The 20,129-nt window shown below is 45.6% G+C and overlaps 1 protein-coding gene across 3 annotated transcripts in view; it reads right to left on the bottom strand.

The window, feature by feature from the left end:
• The window catches only part of NOD1 (nucleotide binding oligomerization domain containing 1), a 91,937-nt gene extending 73,108 nt beyond the window's left edge, over positions 1 to 18,829 (bottom strand). For all 3 annotated transcript variants that reach the window (XM_052638534.1, XM_052638535.1, XM_052638536.1), the window contains exon 1: positions 18,380 to 18,829. The gene's annotated coding sequence lies outside the window, so the exon portion shown is untranslated. The remainder of the gene's footprint in view (positions 1 to 18,379) is intronic.
• Between the last annotated feature and the right edge of the window lie 1,300 nt (positions 18,830 to 20,129).

Raw genomic sequence — 20,129 nt, 5'->3', positions numbered from 1 at the left:
TTTACACCTAAAACAACTGGAAAAAGAAGAACAAAAAAACCCCAAAGTTAGTAGAAGGAAAGAAATCATAAAGATCCAAGCAGAAATAAATGAAAAAGAAATGAAAGAAACAATAGTAAAGATTAATAAAACTAAAATCTGATTCTTTGAGAAGACAAACAAAATTGATAAACCTTTAGCCAGACTCATCAAAAAAAAAAAAAAAAGAGAGAGAGAGAGAAGACTCAAATCAACAAAATTAGAAATGAAAAAGGAGAGGTTACAACAGACAATGCAGAAACACACAGGATTATAAGAGACTATTATGAACAACTATATGGCAATAAAATAGATAACCTGGAAGAGATGGACAGATTCCTAGAAAGTTCAATCTTCCAAGAATGAACCAGGAAGAAATAGAAATTATGAACAACCCAATTACAAGCACTGAAATTGAAGCTGTGATCAAACATCTCCCAAAAAACAAAAGCCCAGGACCAGATGGCTTCACAGGAGAATTCTGTCAAACATATAGAGAAGAGCTAATGCCTATCCTTCTAAAACTCTTTCAAAAAATTGCAGAGGAAGGAACACTTTCAAACCCATTCTACAAGGCCACCATCACCCTGATACCAAAACCAAAGACAACACACACACCAAAAAACTATAGGCCAACATCACTGATGAACATAGATGCAAAAATCCTCAACAAAATTTTACCAAACAGAATTCAGCAACACATCAAAAAGCTCATACACCATGATCAAGTTGGGTTTCTTCCAGGGATGCAAGGATTCTTCAATATATACAAATCAATCAATGTGACACACCATATTAACAAATTGAAAGATAAAAACCATGTGATAATCTCAATAGATGCAGAAAAAGCCTTTGACAAAATTCAGCACCCACTTATGATTAAAACTTTTCAAAACATGGGCATAGAAGGAACCTACCTCAACATAGTAAAAGTCTACAGCAAACATTATTCTCAATGGTGAAAAACTAAAAGCATTCCCCCTAAGATCAGGAACAAGACAAGCGGTGTCCACTTTCACCATTATTATTCAACATAGTTATGAAAGTTCTAACTACAGCAATCAGAGAAGAAATAAAAGGAATCCAGATCAGAAAAGAAGAAATAAAGCTCTCACTGTTTGCAGATGACATGATACTGCACATAGAAAACCCTGAAGATAATATCAGAAAATTACTAGAGCTAATCAGTGAATTTGGAAAAGTTGCAGGATACAAAATCAATACACAGAAATCACTGGTGTTTCTATATATTAACAATGAAAAATCAGAAAGAGAAATTAAGGAATCAATACCATTCACCACTGCAACAAAAAGAATATCTAGGGATAAACTTACCTAAGGAGAAAAAAGAACTGTACAAAAAAATTTATAAGACACTTAAGTAAGAAATCAAAGATGACATAAACAGATGGAGAGATATTCCATGTTCCTGGGTAGGAAGAATATTGTGAAAATGACAATACTACCAAATGCAATCTACAGATTCAATGCAATCCCTATCAAATTACCAATGGCATTTTTCACAGAACTAGAACAAAAACTTTCACAATTCATATGGAAACACAAAAGACCCTGAATAGCCAAAGCAGTCTTGAAGAATGGAGCTGGAGGAATCAACCTTCTTGACTTCAGATTATACTACAAAGCTACAGTTATCAAAACAGCATGGTACTGGCACAAAAACAGAAATACAGACCAATGAAACAAGATAGAAAACCCAGAAATAAACCCATGCACCTATGGGTACCTTATTTTTGACAAAGGAGGCAAGAATATACAATGGGGCAAATACAGTCTCTTCAATAAATGGTGCTGGGAAAACTGGACAGCTACACGTAAATTGCCAACATCTGCTGGATCATCAAAAAAGCAAGAGAGTTCCAGAAAAACGTCTATTTCTGCTTTACTGACTATGCCAAAGCCCTTGACTGTGTGGATCACAATAAACTGTGGAAAATTCTGAAACAGATGGGAATACCAGACCACCTGACCTGCCTCTTGAGAAACCTATATGCAGGTCAGGAAGCAACAGTTAGAATTGGACATGGAACAACAGACTGGTTCCAAATAGGAAAAGGAGTACGTCAAGGCTGTATATTGTCACCCTGCTTCTTTAACTTATATGCAGAGTACATCATGAGAAACGCTGGGCTGGAAGAAGCACAAGCTGGAATCAAGATTGCCGGGAGAAATATCAATAACCTCAGATATGCAGATGACACCACCCTTATGGCAGAAAGTGAAGAGGAACTAAAAAGCCTCTTGATGAAAGTGAAAGAGGAGAGTGAAAAAGTTGGCTTAAAGCTCAACATTCAGAAAACGAAGATCATGGCATCAGGTCCCATCACTTCATGGCAAATAGATGGGGAAACAGTGGAAACAGTGTCAGACTTTATTTTGGGGGGCTCCCAAATCACTGCAGATGGTGATTGCAGCCATGAAATTAAAATACACTTACTCCTTGGAAGGAAAGTTATGACCAACCTAGATAGCATATTCAAAAGCAGAGACATTACTTTGCCAACAAAGGTCCGTCTAGTCAAGGCTATGGTTTTTCCAGTGGTCATGTATGGATGTGAGAGCTGGACTGTAAATAAAGCTGAATGCCAAAGAATTGATGCTTTTGAATTGTGGTGTTGGAGAAGACTCTTGAGAGTCTCTTGGACTGCAAGGAGATCCAACCAGTCCATTCTAAAGGAGGTCAGCCCTGGGTGTTCTTTGGAAGGAATGATGCTGAAGCTGAAACTCCAGTATTTTGGCCACCTCATGCGAAGAGTTGACTCATTGGAAAAGACTCTGATGCTGGGAGGGATTGGGGGCAGGAGGAGAAGGGGACGACAGAGAATGAGATGGCTGGGTGGCATCACGGACTCGATGGACATGAGTTTGAGTGAACTCCGGGTGTTGGTGATGGACAGGGAGGCCTGGCGTGCTGCAATTCATGGGGTCGCAAAGAGTCAGACACGACTAAGTGACTGAACTGAACATGTAAAAGAATGAAATTAGAACACCTCCTAACACCATACACAAAGATAAACTCAAAATGGATTAAAAGACTTAAATGTAAGACCAGAAACTATAAAACTCTTAGAGGAAAACAGGCAGAACACTCAAAGACATAAATCAAAGATCCTCTATGACCCACTTCCTAGAGTAATGGAAATAAAAACAAAATTAAACAAGTGAGATCTCATTAAATTTAAAAGTTTTTGCATATCAAAGGAAACTATAAGTGAGGTGAAAAGACAACCCTCAGAATGGGAGAAAATAATAGCAAATGAAACTGACAAAGGATTAATTTCCAAAATATACAAGCAGCCCATACAACAATATCAGAAAAAACAAACAACCCAATCAAAAAGAGCTAAACAGACATTTCTTCAAAGAAGACATACAGATGGCTAACAAACACATGAAAAGATGCTCAACATCACTCATTAATAGAGAAATGCAAATCAAAACTACAATGAAATATCAGCTCACACCAGTCAGAATAGGCCATCATCAAAAAGTCTACAAACAATAAATGCTGGAGAGGGTGTGGAGAAATGCGAATGCTCTTGCACTGTTGGTGGGACTGTAAATTGATACAGTCACTATGGAAGACAGTATGGAGATTCCTTAAAAACTAGGAATAAAACCACTATATGACCCAGCAATCCCACTCCTAGGCATATACCCTGAGGAAACCAAAATTGAGACACATGTATCCCATTGTTCATTGCAGCACTACTTACAATAGCTAGAACATGGAAGCAACCTAGATGTCCATTGACAGATGAATGGATAAAGAAGTTGTGGTACACACACACAATGGAATATTACTCGGCCATAAAAAGGAACACATTTGAGTCAGTTCTAATGAGGTGGATGAACCTAGAACCTATTATATAGAGTGAAGTGAGTCAGAAAGAGAAAGATAAATAAGTGCAGGCAGCTGCGACCGGCACGCTAAGCGTGGCTGAGAGCAGCTACCCCACATCTGAGGTCAGGGGCAGCTGCCAAGAGTGCCAGGCTGCGACGGTGCAGGAACAGCCGAGAGGAGCCACCCCGCACCCAACGCCAGGGGCGGTGGCCAGGAGGAGCCACCCTGCGCCCGAGGCCAGGGGCAGCAGCCGGGAGGAGCCACCCCACTTCGAAGGAGTGGTGGCTGCACAGGTGCAGGAGGGCCTAGAGGAGCCATCCCATGTTGAAGATCAGGAAGGGCAGTGGTGAGGAGATACCCCTCATCCAAGGTAATGAGCAGCGGCTACGCTTTGCTGGAGCAGCCGTGGTAAGAGAAGCAGCCGCTCAAGGTAAGAGAAACCCAAGTAAGATGGTAGGTGTTGCAAGAGGGCATCAGAGGGCAGACACACTGAAACCATACTCAGAGAAAACTAGTCAATCTAATCACACTAGGACCACAGCCTGTCTAACTCAGTGAAACTAAGCCATGCCCGCGGGGCAACCCAAGATGGGCGGGTCATGGTGGAGAGGTCTGACAGAATGTGGTCCACTGGAGAAGGGAATGGCAAACCACTTTAGTATTCTTGCCTTGAGAACCCCATGAACAGTATGCAAAGCAAAATGATAGGATACTGAAAGAGGAATTCCCCAGGTCAGTAGGTGCCCAACACGCTACTGGAACTGAACTGAACCGAATGCATATATACAGAATCTAGAAAAATGGTACTGAAGAACTTATTTACAGGGCAACAGTGGAGAAACAGACATAGAGAACAGACTTATGGACATGGGGAGAGGGGAGGAGAGGGTGAGGTGCATGGAAAGAGTAACATGGAAACTTACATTACCATGTATAAAACAGATAGCCACTGGGAATTTGCTGTATGTCTCAGGAAACTCAAACAGGGGCTCTGTATCAATCTAGAAGGGTGGGATGGGGAGGGAGATGGGAGGGAGGTTCAAAAGGGAGGGGATATATGTATACCTATGGCTGATTCATGTTGAGGTTTGACAGAAAGCAGCAAAATTCTATAAAGCAATTATCTTTCAATAAAAAATAAATTTAAAAAATAAAGGTTCTGCCAACCTGATCATAAACCCCTGCACAACCTGAAGACACACAACCATAAACACTGAGGATCACAGCTGGATTCTCCTCAAGGAAACGACTTCTCTCTGGAGTGTGGTTCATTTGAGCAGGACCCAGGGCCTCCTCAGCCCAGTCTCATAGTGCAAAAGACAACTATACCCTGTGTGCTGACATAGATGCTGTGGACAGTAAGGCTCCACCATACTTGAAGCTGCCCAACAGTGAGGTGGGTGGCCCAACACCTCCCATCAGCAATTGAACAGCAAGCTAAGACCAAGCACAACTTTATACAACACTGATACAACTGCACAGAGAACACACAATGTGGGTCAGCTCAAACAGAGTCCTGCTTTCTCTGCTGCATAAGCCACAGAAACATCAGCTCAATTATGCTTCCAGAAACTAGACAAACTCAAGCTGCCACTCTTCACTGGGTCTACACGGAACTCTGTCTCTCATGAGCATGGGGTTCTGGGGAGATTATTCATTTTTCTTGTTTTGTTTCCAATTTATTAACCTGGAAAACTAGCCTAGTACTTCATGCCTCTGCCATACCTGAAAACTACTAACAGCCCCCTCCAGAGAAAATTTAGCAGACAGGTGAGGTTACAGTCATTATTCAAAGCTCTTAAGTTCCACTAACATTCATTTACTTTAAGTATCTGAAAGCACAATCTCTCAGAACTCCTGTCTCGTTCTCCGTCTCTCCTTCCATCTCTCAGTCTCCCTTTCTCTCTCTCTTGTGAAAGTGCCACTCAGACTGAACTCTAGGCATAGACACTGCCACCCTGCCACCACAAAGGCAGGGATGCAGACACAATGCACGTGAGTGCTTGGGGGTGGATGCTCATGGGATACCAATCACCTTTCACAGCTGTCTGGGCCTCCAGGGAACTCGAATGTCTGACTCCATATTCCTGAGCCAAGCATCTCCTTCTGGTCAAGAAACCTGCTCAGAGTGCAGAGCCAGCCCCTCCCTTTCCTGCTGGAACCGTAGACCGCAAAACAGAATACTGTCCAACACCCCTGTTTTAGAGATGAGGAAACTGAAGCTCTAGGCAAGGCCAAGACTTATCTATACCAACCAGAACTAGAACCCTGGCACTGAGGTCTCCAGGCACTGAGGTCTCCAGGCACTGAGGCCAACGCTCTTTCATTTATTTCTGGTTAGAGTGACCCCCTCAGCAGCCAAGAGTTTCACCCCACCCCACCCCCAGCAGGGACTGGTGCCTGTCAGATGTGGAAAGCACAGGGGCCCCACCTCACCATGTCCTCCCCTAAGCTCCTCTCTCCTCTCAGTGGGAATTCCCATGGTACTTTATCCCCACCTGTGTCACAGGATCAGAGAAGGCAATGGCACCCCACTCCAGTACTCTTGCCTGGAAAATCCCATGGACGAAGGAGCCTGGTAGGCTGCAGTCCATGGGGTCGCTAACAGTCGGGCACGACTGAGCGACTTCACTTTCACTTTTCACTTTCATGCATTGGAGAAGGAAATGGCAACCCACTCCAGTGTTCTTGCCTGGAGAATCCCAGGGATGGGGGAGCCTGGTGGGCTGCCGTCTATGGGGTAGCACAAAGTCGGACACGACTGAAGCGACTTAGCAGTAGGCTTAGCAGTGTCACAGGACGGGGTACATCACTTTTTTCTTCTCCTGAATTCTTTCTCCTTATCAATTGATGGTGGCAGTGAAGGGGCAAGACTCTAAAACCAGGCTGAAAGTGAAAGTGGCTCAGTCGTGTCCAGCTGTTTGTGACCCCATGGACTATACAGTCCATGGAATTCTCCAGGCCAGAATACTGGAGTGGGTAGCCTTTCCCTCCTCCAGGGGATCTTCCCAACCCAGGGACTGAACCCAGGTCTCCCACATTGCAGGCAGATTCTTTACCAGCTGAGCCACAAGGGAAGCCCAGGACCAGGCTACATGGTTCCAATCACTAGCTGTGTGATTTGGACAAATACATAGCCTTCTGTGTTTCAATGTTCTAATGTTCTTGTCTACAAAATGCAGACTATAACACATACTCTCTAGGACTGGTATGAGGATTCAGTGAGTGAATACTTAGACAGCATTTACACAACACTGGTCACACTGCAAGCATGTATCATGACCAAGAAGATGGTATAAGTTGGAGCTTTGGACTGGTTCATCTTTGAGGCCCAGCATTTGACTGTGAGGGATGGTGTCCCTATGGTTAGTCCCTATATCTCCAGCACAGAGAGGATGCTGGGTTAAAAAAATGTTGAATGAACGAACCTAGCACAGTATACTGCTAATAACAGGTGCTCCATTAACGATCATTGAACAAGTATGTAGATTTCCAGAATTCACAGGCTTACTTAGGAGTGTCACCAGGAAAGATCATTAGTAGATAAACTCAGAACTGCAGGCACCAAAATTTTCTATTGCTCTAAGACTTTTCCGTGAGCAGCTGCCTTAAAAAGTTTAACCAAAGTACAGCTCTCACTTGCCAAGCATTCTCTTGGTACACAATCACCCATTGTTTTGTGACAATGTCCTCCATTGTGCCTTATGGGTGTGCTGTGCTAAGTCGCTTCAGTCGTGTCTGACTCTTTGCAACCCCATGGACTGTAGCCCGCCAGGCCCCTCTATCCATGGGATTCTCCAGGCAAGAATACTGGAGTGGGTTGCCATGCCCTCCTCCAGGGGGATTTTGCCAATCAAGGGATTGAACCCATTTCTCTTATGTCTCTTGCATTGGCAGGTGGGGTCTTTACCACTAGCGCCACCTGGGAAGCCCATGCTTTATGGGGCTGATATACAATTGTTGGTGGACATTTTCCTGTTTTTATCTAGGCTTTGAAAAACAAAGTTCCCAAACTCCCCTGCTGGTACTCATCTCTGAGGGCCCAGTGAATTAAAATATGTTAATAAAGGAAGCCAACAAAAGATAACAGAGTCTTGAATCAGAAACCCAGATCTGGAACCCTATAAGTGGGTTTAGGTGCTTATACCAAAGAAAGTTCTACAGAAGGGGCGGGTCTGGAAGCCAGAGAACATTAGGAGACTGCACTGAGGATGACACAGAATGTATCTGGAACTTCTCAAATAAAAGGCACTTTATAAGAACAAAACACGTTAGTCACCTCGGAGGCTTGACGTGAAACCGGTCTTGAACAAACAAACACTCAGTTAACTATCGGCCAAAATGCTTAGCTGGGGACTTTTACTGTCTGGGACACAAATCTACCTGGAGCTTAGTCAGACAGTACCTGGGATATGTGGGAGGGGACCCCAAGGTCCATCGAGAGGTCGAGGAGATGCCAGGTTCTTCTGAGAGATGGCACGCCCTGGGCCCCCGCCTGGCGAGGGCCTATCTCAGGAAACAGGTCCTCCTTGCCAGCCCAGATACACCTGACCTGCTGTGACCTCTCACTCCATGACCTCACAACAGCTACACAGGGGTGAGAAGAAAGGGGGTAATGCAGATGCCCCAAAACAAGAGGCTTTTCCTGTACCTGAAAGCTCCACGTAAAGAATTTGTTTTTTCAAACACTCCAGTTTTTTCAGTTTAATTCAGCTCAGTCGCTCAGTCGTGTCCGACTCTTTGTGACCCCATGAATCGCAGCACACCAGGCTTCCCTGTCCATCACCAACTCCTGGAGTTCACCCAAACTCATGTCCATTGAGTCAGTGATGCCATCCAGCCATCTCATTCTCTGTCGTCCCCTTCTCCTCCTGCCCCCAATCCCTCCCAGCATCAGGGTGTTTTCCAATGAATCAACTCTTCGCATGAGGTGGCCAAAGTATTGAAGTTTCAGTTTTAGCATCAGTCCTTCCAATGAACACTCAGGACTGATCTCCTTTAGGGTGGACTGGTTGACCTCCCTGCAGTTCAAGCGACTCTCAAGAGTCTTCTCCAACACCACAGTTCAAAAGCATCAGTTCTTCGGTGCTCGGCTTTCTTCACAGTCCAACTCTCACATCCGTACATGACCACTGGAAGAACCATAGCCTTGACTAGACGAACATGTGTTGGCAAAGTAATATCTCTGCTTTTGAATATGCTATCTAGATTGGTCATAACTTTCCTTCCAAGGAGTAAGCGTCTTTTAATTTTATGGCTGCAATCACCATCTGCAGTGATTTGGGCGCCAGGCAAGAATACTGGAGTGGGTTGCCATTTCCTTCTCCAGGGGAATCTTCCCAACCCAGAGATCGAACCCAGGTCTCCTTCATTGCAGGCAGACGCTTTAACCTCTGAGCCACCAGAGCCACCAGGGAAGCCCCTCAAAAATAAAGTCTGACACTGTTTCCACTGTTTCCCATGAAGTGATGGGACCAGATGCCATGATCTTAGTTTTCTGAATATTGAGCTTTAAGCCAACTTTTTCAGTCTCCTCTTTCACTTTCATCAAGAGGCTTTTTAGTTCCTCTTCACCTTCTGCCATAAGGGTGGTGTCATCTGCGTATCTGAGGTTATTGATATTTCTCCCGGCAATCTTGATTCCAGCTTGTGCTTCTTCCAGCCCAGCGTTTCTCATGATGTACTCTGCATATGTTAAATAAGCAGGGTGACAATATACAGCCTTGGCGTGCTCCTTTTCCTATTTGGAACCAGTCTCCAGTTTCTTAAGTATATGCAAATTCCCTGGTAGATGAACAGAATGAAGAGTGCACCTCTTTCCAGGCTTTGGGGCTAAAGCCAAGGAGAAACAGACTAGCATGAACTACCATTCAAAGCTTCTCCCCGGAGCCAGGGGGTTCCCAGAATTTTTACCTACAGACTCAGACAGTCTGGCACCCACGCTGCCATCCTGCCTCCCCTTTGGGGAACCTTTTGTTCCTGTTTCTAAGGAGCTAGGGTGTACTGGACCCCACCCATGTGCATGCACAGAGGCTCCCACTGAAGGATGCTGGCACATGGCTGGCTGGCATGCATTTACACACATCTCCTCCCGAAAAACCACGGAGCAGGTGCTGTGGGCCAGGCAGACCAGTCTCTGAGTCCTGGTTCTGCCATCTTTTCTCTGTTCTGAGATTCAGTTCCTTCATTAGAAACTGAAAACCATAGGGACTTCCCTGGTGGTCCAGTGATTAAGAATCTGCCTTGCAATGCAAGGGACACGGGTTTGATCCCTGGTCAGGGAACTATTATCCACATGCCAAGGAGCAGCTAAGCCCGCACAAAGCCCACACACCACAACGATAGAGTCTGGCACCGCAACAAAGAGATCCCACATGATGCAATGAAGACTCCACGTGCCACAGCTAAGACTCAATGCACCCAAATAAAGATTAAAAAAAAAAGTAATTGAAAACCGTAATTTGTCTCCATAGTTGTCTTGCACATTAAGACAAGGTTTGTTGTCTGCTGTTGTTGTTTAGTTGCTAAGTCGTGTCCGATTCTTTGTGACCCTATGGACTGTAGCCTGCCAGGTTCTCTGTCTGTGGGATTTCCCAGGCAAAAATACTGGAGCGGGTTGCCCTTTCCTTCTCCAGATCATCTTCCTGACCGAGGTGTTGAACTCACGTCTCCTGCATTAGCAGGTGGATTCTTTACCACTGAGCCACCAGGGAAGCCCAAGACAAGGTTTATAAAGCTTAACAAGTAAAGGTCATTAATCATCTTTTTCTTATAGATTACTAACACTGAGAAAAGGTACGGGTGGGAACTCCTCAAAGCCTCCTATTGCCCTCTACAATAAATTTCCAAATCCTTCCCAGCCCAGGAGGCTCTGCTTGGCCTTCCTCATTGCACTCGCCTCAATACACTCCATTCTTTCCACCTCTGAGCCTTCAAACATGCTCTTGCTTGCATCTGGTGTGGCCTTACCTCTCTTCATCCCCAAGAACTAGTTGAAAAGGTTCATTCTTGGAGGGGCAGATCCCAGACTCCCTTGAGCCCAGTACATGTGTCATGACGTACTATTGTTATCACTTACAGCACTTAGCCCATTTATACCTAGGTACTTGCGTTTACCACCCCTTCCTCTTCCAATAGCTGGCAAATTCCCTTTGGCCAGGTGCTGGGCCCTGGGATTCATTCACTGCTGTATCCCCAAAACTGGGTAGATTCCTGGCACCAGCAAGTTCTTCTGATAATATCTGTTGAATCAATGGGTTGCAGAATTGAAACCCCCAAATAGCCAGGAGGAGCCAGGAGATATAAACAGTTCTCTGACAGCCCTCAACACCAGGCTGGGAAGCCAGCAAAGAACTTCCTACCCATGAAGTTTCTTTTTCATTCAGAAAGCCAGAAAAACAAGTGCCAGCTCATTATCAGAAATGTTAAATCATCCTCAAGTCACTCAATGGAGAATTCCCTTTTCTAGGCTCCGTGTTCCACTGGCCCAGGCCTCTTGGAAGGCTGCCAGAGCGCCAAACAATGCAAATGCTAGTAGGGTGTAGAAGGGCGATGAGTGAGGAATTTCTTTAAAGGTAGTGGGCCTGGCACAGGCCACTGTATTTTTGATGGAATGCCCTTTAAACACTGGCATGTCCACCTGGGTCCCCATCCTGGGAAATTCCAGGCCTGGTTTCTGTTTTCTCAAATACCCAGCACACCTATCTGGGTGACTGTTTTAGAATATGTTTGGAAACACAGAATGTCTGTGTTTTATTACAGCTAGGTTAACAATCTCAGGACTCTGAGATGATCGACATTTATCCCAAAATAAACATCATAATTCATTCTAATAACTTCGGTCAGTACCAGTATCACCACCCCCAGTGTGTATTAGAACGTCCAGTGAAAGCAATGGTTGAGGTTTAAAGGTTATAAATGGAGGTGGAGGGGGGCGCTCATGTTCACTCCATCAGCAGGCAGAGGCAGGTAGTTCTTTGCAAGGGCCTTGTATCCAGGAGTACCACGCTACAAAGAGCACAAGCACATCTGTGGGTCAATTCCAGGAGGCAGGCATGGGCGGAGGAGGGGAGGTGGGCAGAGAGGGAGGGGCACTCACTGAGTCCTGAGTGGTTAGAACCTCGATTTCTGCTTTAAATCCTGAGTGCAACACTAACAATCTGTTCACTTTGGGCTGGTTATTTAATCTCATTGAGCGTAACTACAATATGAGGTTGTTGGGCAGATTAAATGAGCTAAAAAACAAAACAGGAACCTAAAATCGTTCAACAAGTGTTGCAGAGAGTAAACCTACGTAGGCTATCATTATTTAGGGTTTATGAGATCAGACACGTCTTTATTTCACTTCATTTCATTAACGCCTCAAGCCAATCCTTCCAGATTGTTAGTTATCCCCTTTTCACAGATGTAAAAACTGAGGCTCCTGAGGATTAAGTAGCTAATTCAAAGCCAGACAATCATTATACTCATTATCATCATCTTAACCACCATTTCCTGGAAGTCAGGTGGTACACTGAGCACTTCACAGCAACTATCTTATCAAATACTCAAAACCACTCTCTAAGGAAAGAACTGTAACTATTTCATACAAACAAGGACACAAGGTTGGAAGAATTAAATCCTGGGCGAGGTCACACTGTTAGTTAAGGAATGAAGTGGGAGCTTGATCCTAGTTCTGACACCAAAGCTCACAGTCTCTTCCATTCAAGTCCTGACTGTTTAGTATTTGTCATAGATCTTGTAACTTCACTTGAAATCATCAATATGCCTGAATTCATATTAAATGTAAACAACACTAGCCTTGTTAAGTGAAGTCCAGGAATGGCCCACTCCATGAAGGGGCCTGCTGTCCTGAATAACACGGAGTTAGGATATCCCCAAAGAAAAGCCTAGCTTTCCACCTGGTTACTTCTAGAAGGCTTGGTTGGGGGGTCACTGATAGCAACTGGGGAATGTGTTAAAAAGAAGCATGAGGAGTTCTTAGTCATTAGACTTCTATCTTTCGGGAATTAGAATACCACAAATATTTTCTCATGTAAATCATCATCTGCTCCCAGCTCTTCTACCATGGAAAGGCCTTCCTTTCCTTAGTAGTATTTGACTGCCCTACTCAGCTAAGCATGACTCTGAAAATATCTACCAAGTCGCTCCATCTAACTATTTCCTGTCCCTAAACTGTATTGTGGAGATGACATACAGAAGGGCCAATAGCAACAAAGATATAGTGAGGAATACAAAGATGTAGTGACGGTGACTTTTCATGGTTTCTTAAAACAGTAACCAATACCTGGTGCTAACCTGGTGCTCACTCTGCAAATTACCTAGACCCTCATGTTGACCCATTCAATAGTTCTATAGGAAACTATGTTGTTGTTTGCTTTATTGACTGTGCCAAAGCCTTTGACTGTGTAGATCACAACAAACTGTGGAAAATTCTTCAATAGATGGGAATACCAGACCACCTTATCTGCCTCCTGAGAAATCTGTATGCAGGTCAAGAAGCAACAGAACTGGACATGGACCAACAGACTGGTTCCAAATTGAGAAAGGAGTACGTCAAGGCTGTATATTGTCACCCTGCTTATTTAACTTATATGCAGAGTACATCATGCGAAATGCCCGGTTAGATGAAGCACAAGCTGGAATGAAGATTGCTGGGAGAAATATCAATAACCTCAGATATGCAGATGATACCACCCTTATGACAGAAAGCGAAAGTGAAGTCGCTCAGTCATGTCCGACTCTTTGCGACCCGTGGACTGTAGCCCACCAAGCTCCTCCATCCATGGGATTCTCCAGGCAAGAATACTGGAGTGGGTTGCTATTTCCTTCTCCAGGGGATCTTCCCGACCCAGGGATTGAACCCAGGTCTCCCACATTGCAGGCCGACACTTTAACCTCTGCGCCACCAGGGAATCCCTTAAGTACAAGAATACAGTCTCTCAGAAAACCTCCTATAGAGACACAGAACTCCAGATCCAAGTACTAACATCAAAGATTTCAAGGGAGGAAAGGAAGCCAGGTTGAAAGAAGAAGGGGGAGGAGGCGGGAGAGGGGGGCGAAAGGGGTGGCCTTACAGACGTCTCCTGCTACCTACAGATACCCAGGTGTTATGAGACTTTTCCTTGGGCCTCCAGAGAAGGGAGGACTGGAACTCGGCCCTACCAGACCAGAACCAGAATTCTAGTTCTCTGCCAAGAGGAGGTGATCAGTCTCTAATCCTCAGCTCAGGCTGAGGGCCCTTCAACCAGATTCTTGCATTCAGGACCAGAGAACTAGAAAAACAGGGAAGGATAGGAAGGGTTAAAGAGAGGAAAGAGAGGGAAGGGGAGAGAGGTCAATAAAGTCTCTTGTTCCTTACCGGTCGGGGCACTCTGGCCAGTTGTCCACGTCAGGGGGAGACCAGGGCCAAAAGGGTCCCAGTTGCGGCCGCTGGGTCTGGTCCATCGGCAGGCAAGCTGGCCCCTGAGTACCCCGAGTGGTCAGGATGTCAGTCTCAGTGAAGAAGAGTCCCCGCCAGAGTTGCCATTTGTTGCAGGAAGAGGGACCCCTTCCAGGGCCCGAAACTGGGCTCTTGTCTAACACTCAGAAATGAATTGTCTGAGGAGACACATGTGCTGACAAAGCAAGAGATTTTATTGGGAAAGGGCACCTGGGTGGAGAGCAGCAGGGTAAGGAAACCTAGGAGAACTGCAGAAAGCAAAGAGAAACTAAAAAGCCTCTTGATGAAAGTGAAAGAGGAGAGTGAAAAAGTTGGCTTAAAGCTCAACATTCAGAAAACGAAGATCATGGCATCTGGTCCCATCACTTCATGGGAAACAGATGGGGAAACAGTGGAAACAGTGTCAGACTTTATTTTGGGGGGCTCCAAAATCACTGTAGATGGTGACTGCAGCCATAAAATTAAAATTAGAATTCATTAGAAGGATTGATGCTGAAGCTCCAACACTCTGGCCAACTGATGCGAAGAACCGACTCATTGGAAAAGACCTTGATGCTGGGAAAGACTGAAGACAGGAGAAGGGGACAATAGAGGATGAGATGGTTGGATGGCATCCCCAAGTCAATGGACATGAGTTTGACCAAGCTCTGGGAATTGGTGATGGACAGGGAAGCCTGGTGTGCTGCAGTCTATGGGGTCACAAATAGTTGGATACGACTTAGCAACTGAACAACAACATCAGTTCAGTTGCTCAGTCATGACTGACTCTTTGTGACCCCAGGGACTGCAGCACACCAGGCTTTCCTGTCCTCCACTCTCCTGGAGTTTGCTCAGACTCATGTCCATTGAGTTGGTGATTCTAACCATCTCATCCTCTGCCACCTTCTTCTTCCTTTGCCTTCAATCTTTCCCAGCATCAGGGTCTTTCTCAATGAGTTCGCTGGGCCAGTTGATCTCAGAGCCACTGAAGTTGAATTGAAACCTCAAACTATAGTTTAATTTAAAGGAAAATGACTGCTCAGCAAAACAAATAACAAAGCAACAGATTACTAGAGAGCACTCTAAGTGAAGTATAACACAAAATTGCCTTGCTGGTTCTATAGAAGCAGATCCCTTGTTAGGGCATCGTGCCCCTTCAGAGGGCCAAGGAAAGACCACCACAGAGTAACAGCATCCCAGACTCAACAGCTCCAGAGGCAGGGAGGGTGACTAAGGGGAGGGAGGGTGGCAAGCTTGTCCTGGCCTGCATTAAAGTCTCTGCCCACAGTTTGGTCTGTGGTGGGTTTTAGATAAAACACAAGAAGAATTCAACCCATAAAGTCTTGCTTTGACAAACTTTCCAGCACTGGGTAAAAAACATTAATTAATTGAAATGGGCAGTGATTACTCACCTCTTACTACAAGAGCCAAGTTTGGGGGGCGGGGGAAACATGTCACTGAGTAATGACGCACCAAAGAGTTTTCCTTGAAACAACCTTCCTTCCTTCCAACTTTGGTCTATAGATGGATGAAAGGAAGCCCTTTGTATGAGATTCAACTGACTCTGCCCAAAAAATAAAAGAAAACAGGACTTTTCAGAAACCTCCAAGATACCTAAAAGATAACAAAAATTCAGCAAAAGTATAAATCTTCTCTTTTAAAATTTCATCTTGCCTCAAACCCCCAAAATAGAAGAATCATAGAAGGAACTGGTAATCTAAACTTCAAATCCTAAATTTAAGTCTTAGATACTGAATAAATACTGAACTTTTTTTATAAAAAGAGACAAGAATTTAAGATTCTCATTAGGCAAGTATCAGGGATAGTGCTGTAAAAGCACTTGATTTTTATATCAACATTAAATCATTATTTGTAGTATTTCTACTGTTTAATCTAAAATAAACAGTGCTGCTGTTACTGTCAGAGGAGCCACACACACAGTGGAACTAAGGCGAAAGATTCAGGATGCCCCCATTGCCAAGTGCAGGATGTAGGTTTTCCCTTCCCCAAATTTCTGACTTCTTGTTCATCTAAGAAGGATTCATTGTCCCTCGGCCAAGAGTTAGTAGCAAAACAGGTACGACTGGGGCACAGCCCAAGGATGCTGACAGCACAAAAGTCACGCGTATGTGCCCATGTCAATTCTGAAACCCTGTAAACGGCCCAGCTACAGGGGGGCTCATATGTATATATGTGTATACATATATGCATGTGTGAATATATATATATATTGCAGTAGAATAGAGGAAGTCTCAAACTTAAGGACCACTTTGTCATTCCTATCATGTGGAGTAAAACTGTATTCCAGAGCCATTAATAAGCCCTACTGAGCAACAGGCTGGTGGCCTGAAATTCCAGACCTTAAACTACACAGTGACTGAGGAGGAGTACAAACCCCTCTCCTGAGCAAGGCAGGAAAAGCAAAAGGGAGTGGAGTTTCAAGGGAGACAACCGCTGCACACTCTTCACTGCGGCTGTACTAAGTAAACAACGGTTGAACACAAATCACCACTACAGTGGCTAATAACTGCTACTGATGGAGCAGCAACCTGGCCTGCCAGGCATTTGATACACATTATCTCATTCAGGACAGAGCTACTATTTTTCCCACTTCACAAGGAAGAAAATAGGGGTTCAGGGAGATCATGCAAGTATCACAGAAGTGACAGAATCTGAATTTGGGCCCAGGTTTGATGGGCTCCAAAGCTTGAATTTAAACCTCTTCATTATGCAAAACCACAATCCACTCTTCTTGGACCCTCTAGAAGCCCTCTGTTCTCCTAGGCTGTTGTTTATTTCAAATCCACCTTTCTTATTTGCCCCACACATGCAGTAGAAATCTGTGTCTTGTCCAGGGGCCCTGGTTGCTGAGATTAGCGCTTTCTGCCCCCAGCACATACCCTTGGGTGCTAAGAGGGTAAATTCTGTGCACTCCTAATATCCAAGTTCCTTGGATATGGGAAGTCTCAGATAGGGAGCTTTTAGCAGATACAAACCCGACCCTGCGGCAAGCACACCTGCTGCTGCTGCTGCTGCTAAGTCGCTTCAGTCGTGGCCGACTCTGTGCGACCCCATAGACACCCGCCCACCAGGCTCCCCCGTCCCTGGGAATCTCCAGGCAAGAACACTGGAGTGGGTTGCCATTTCCTTCTCCAATGCATGAAAGTGAAAAGTGAAAATGAAGTCGCTCCGACGTGTTCGACTCTCAGCGACCCCATGGACTGCAGCCTTCCAGGATCCTCTGTCCATGGGATTCTCCAGGCAAGAGTACTGGAGTGGGGTGCCATTGCCTTCTCCGAAGCACACCTAACTTCACCCTTAAAGCAGAAATCCCAGAAGCTGTCAACGGGTTTACTGGCTTCCCTTAACTTTAAATGACAGTAACAGAGGCATTTCCCAGAAAGCAGAACCAGCGAGGCATCATGATCTGGCAAAGCTTCTGTGTTTCACAATATGCCAAAAGACTGTGTGCATAGCTCAGGCAGTATTCCGGCGACGCTGCCAAGTCTTGCCTCACTTCCCCTCTCTGCGTCTCGGGAAACCAGAGGGAGGACCACTGCCCCTTCCCAAGGGCCACGCGGGACACTGGGTACAGCCGGATCTGTCGCAGGCTGGACTCTTATCAAAGCCCCTGCCCGCCTTTCCACCCTCTCTTGGCAACCACTCTGGTCGTTGGTGCTCAACTCTGCCCACACAGTGGAATCAGCTGAGAAGTGTAAACGATACAGACCTCCACCCTCTCCACTGCCCCAGGGGTTCTGATGGATCCAGCCTGGGCATCTGAATTTTACAAGCACCCCAGGTGATTCTACAGTGCAGGCAGGACTGAGACGCTCTTTCTGGACCACCATGGGATAAACGATCCCCCTAACGCTGAAGTTCACCCCCCTGAACTTTCGTGGTTCCACAAACACCGGGTTTCTCCTCCTTGATCCACCCGGAGCTCTTCCAGCGTAGCTTTGAATTCCTCCCGCTCGCAGGACGCCGCCTCTCTGTGCCGCCTCCTCCGCCGCGGCGCCCAGGACCCCCAGAAAACGTGTGCTCCGAGCGACCCACCCCCTGGCGCTGGGACTTACTTGGTAGCCAGGTGTGGAGACCTCGCGGTACTGGGGAGCCAGAGCCGGAGCCGGGTGCGCCGGGAGCGCGCGGGCGGGAACTCGGAGGTTGGGGAGCGCCGACCCCGGAGCGCGCGGCGCGGCAACTTCACCCGCTGCGGGGAAGGTACAGCCGCCGCGCCGGCCGGGAACGCGAACTGTCACGGCCGTAACGACGGCCGCGCCCCGAACCTCCGCGGCCTGCGCGAAAAGGCCGAGGCGAGCGAGGCGGGCGCGGGCGGCCCGGAGAGGCTGCGCGCAGAAGGTGGCCCTGGGCAGCCGGGAGGGGCAGTCCCTGCCCCAGCAGAGTGGCCAGGCCACTGCGCGGGTAGGCCTGAGAGCTCGCCAGAGGTGACCCAGCGCCTACTGGTGGTGCCAGCTCGGTCCCTTCCGCTGCGAGCTCAGGCCTGTCCCGCTAGAAGTGCTAGCCCAGAGTCCGCAACCAGAGGCAGCTGCTTCAAAACACGACGGTGGAAACGCCTGTTAGAACACGTGCTCCCCCGTGAAACTCCTGTTAACACGTGACACTTGCTCCCGGATGAAAAGCAGCTCCAAACAATCAAACCTTTACGACAGAGCATATACTTCGATATGGACTTTTAAAAAATCTAAGGTTTTCTTCCTGCCCTTAAATCTCTTCTTGGCGGTGTACATTGTATACTGTTAACACTGTGATGACCTGTCAGGGAGTTTGTAACATGCTAGCTAATACATTTCCCAGTAAGATGTGTTTTTTAAAACATTGTAAATGGAGAAGGTCTACATAAGGCATAACGATGCTATAAATAAGTTTCACACTGAATAAAATACATTCAATCATGTAACCCCATATGCTCATGAATATTTAGATTCCCAAAAAAGGCTGCCTTCTGAGAAGTTTGTTCATAACTCAAAAGTGAAACTTTGCAAAGGTAACACTGGTGGGAGACGTGCAAACTTGTCAAACCTAATATAGAGATGCTAAAGATACCAATTTTCCTTCACGTAAATTTATCCTTACATGAACTTCCGGTAGAAAAATTGCAGAATTTGTCCTTTCTTCTAGGATTTTGGATTTTATCTTCCATATCTTTTAAATACTCACATTTTCTATATCCTGCTTCTCTGGCTGCACTTTCAGTTAACTTCTTCAGTTCTTTCCATTAATCAATTATTTTTGTGGTTATTTGAATCTGCTGTGTTACTGGTCTTCGCTAGGTGGAATAGTCCCTTCAGGCCCCCTATAATGTTCAAGTCCTACACCTGGAACCTATGAATATGGCAAAGGAGAATTAAAGTAGCAGATGGAATTAAGGGTGCAAATCAGCTGACCTTGAGATGGAAAGATTAATCATGGTCTATTGGTATGGGCTGGATGCAATCACAAGAGTCCTTATAAATGGAAGAGGGAGGCCAAGAAGGAGAGCTAAAAGAGAGAGCAACTTGAGACGGACTGGGTCTGATGTTGCTGGTTTTGAAGAGGAAGAATGGAGCTATGAGCCAAGAAATTGAGAGTGGCTTCTAGAAGCTGCAGAAAACAAGGAAATGGGTTCTCTAGCAGGGCTCCAGAAGGAATACAGTCCTGCTGACACTTTGATTTCAGCCCAGTGAGACCCATTTTAGACTATTGAACTCCAGAACTATAATAAAAACTGTGTTGCTCTACGCCACTAAGTTTGTGGCAACTCATTACAACAGCAATAGGCAACCAATACATCATCCACTTAAGTTCTTAATTTCAACAATATTTATT

This window comes from Budorcas taxicolor, chromosome 4 (genome assembly GCF_023091745.1).
Source record: "Budorcas taxicolor isolate Tak-1 chromosome 4, Takin1.1, whole genome shotgun sequence".
NCBI classification, from domain to species: Eukaryota; Metazoa; Chordata; class Mammalia; order Artiodactyla; family Bovidae; genus Budorcas; species Budorcas taxicolor.
The sequence above is the reverse complement of the archived record's forward strand: the minus strand, read 5'-3'. Positions and strand labels throughout refer to the sequence as shown.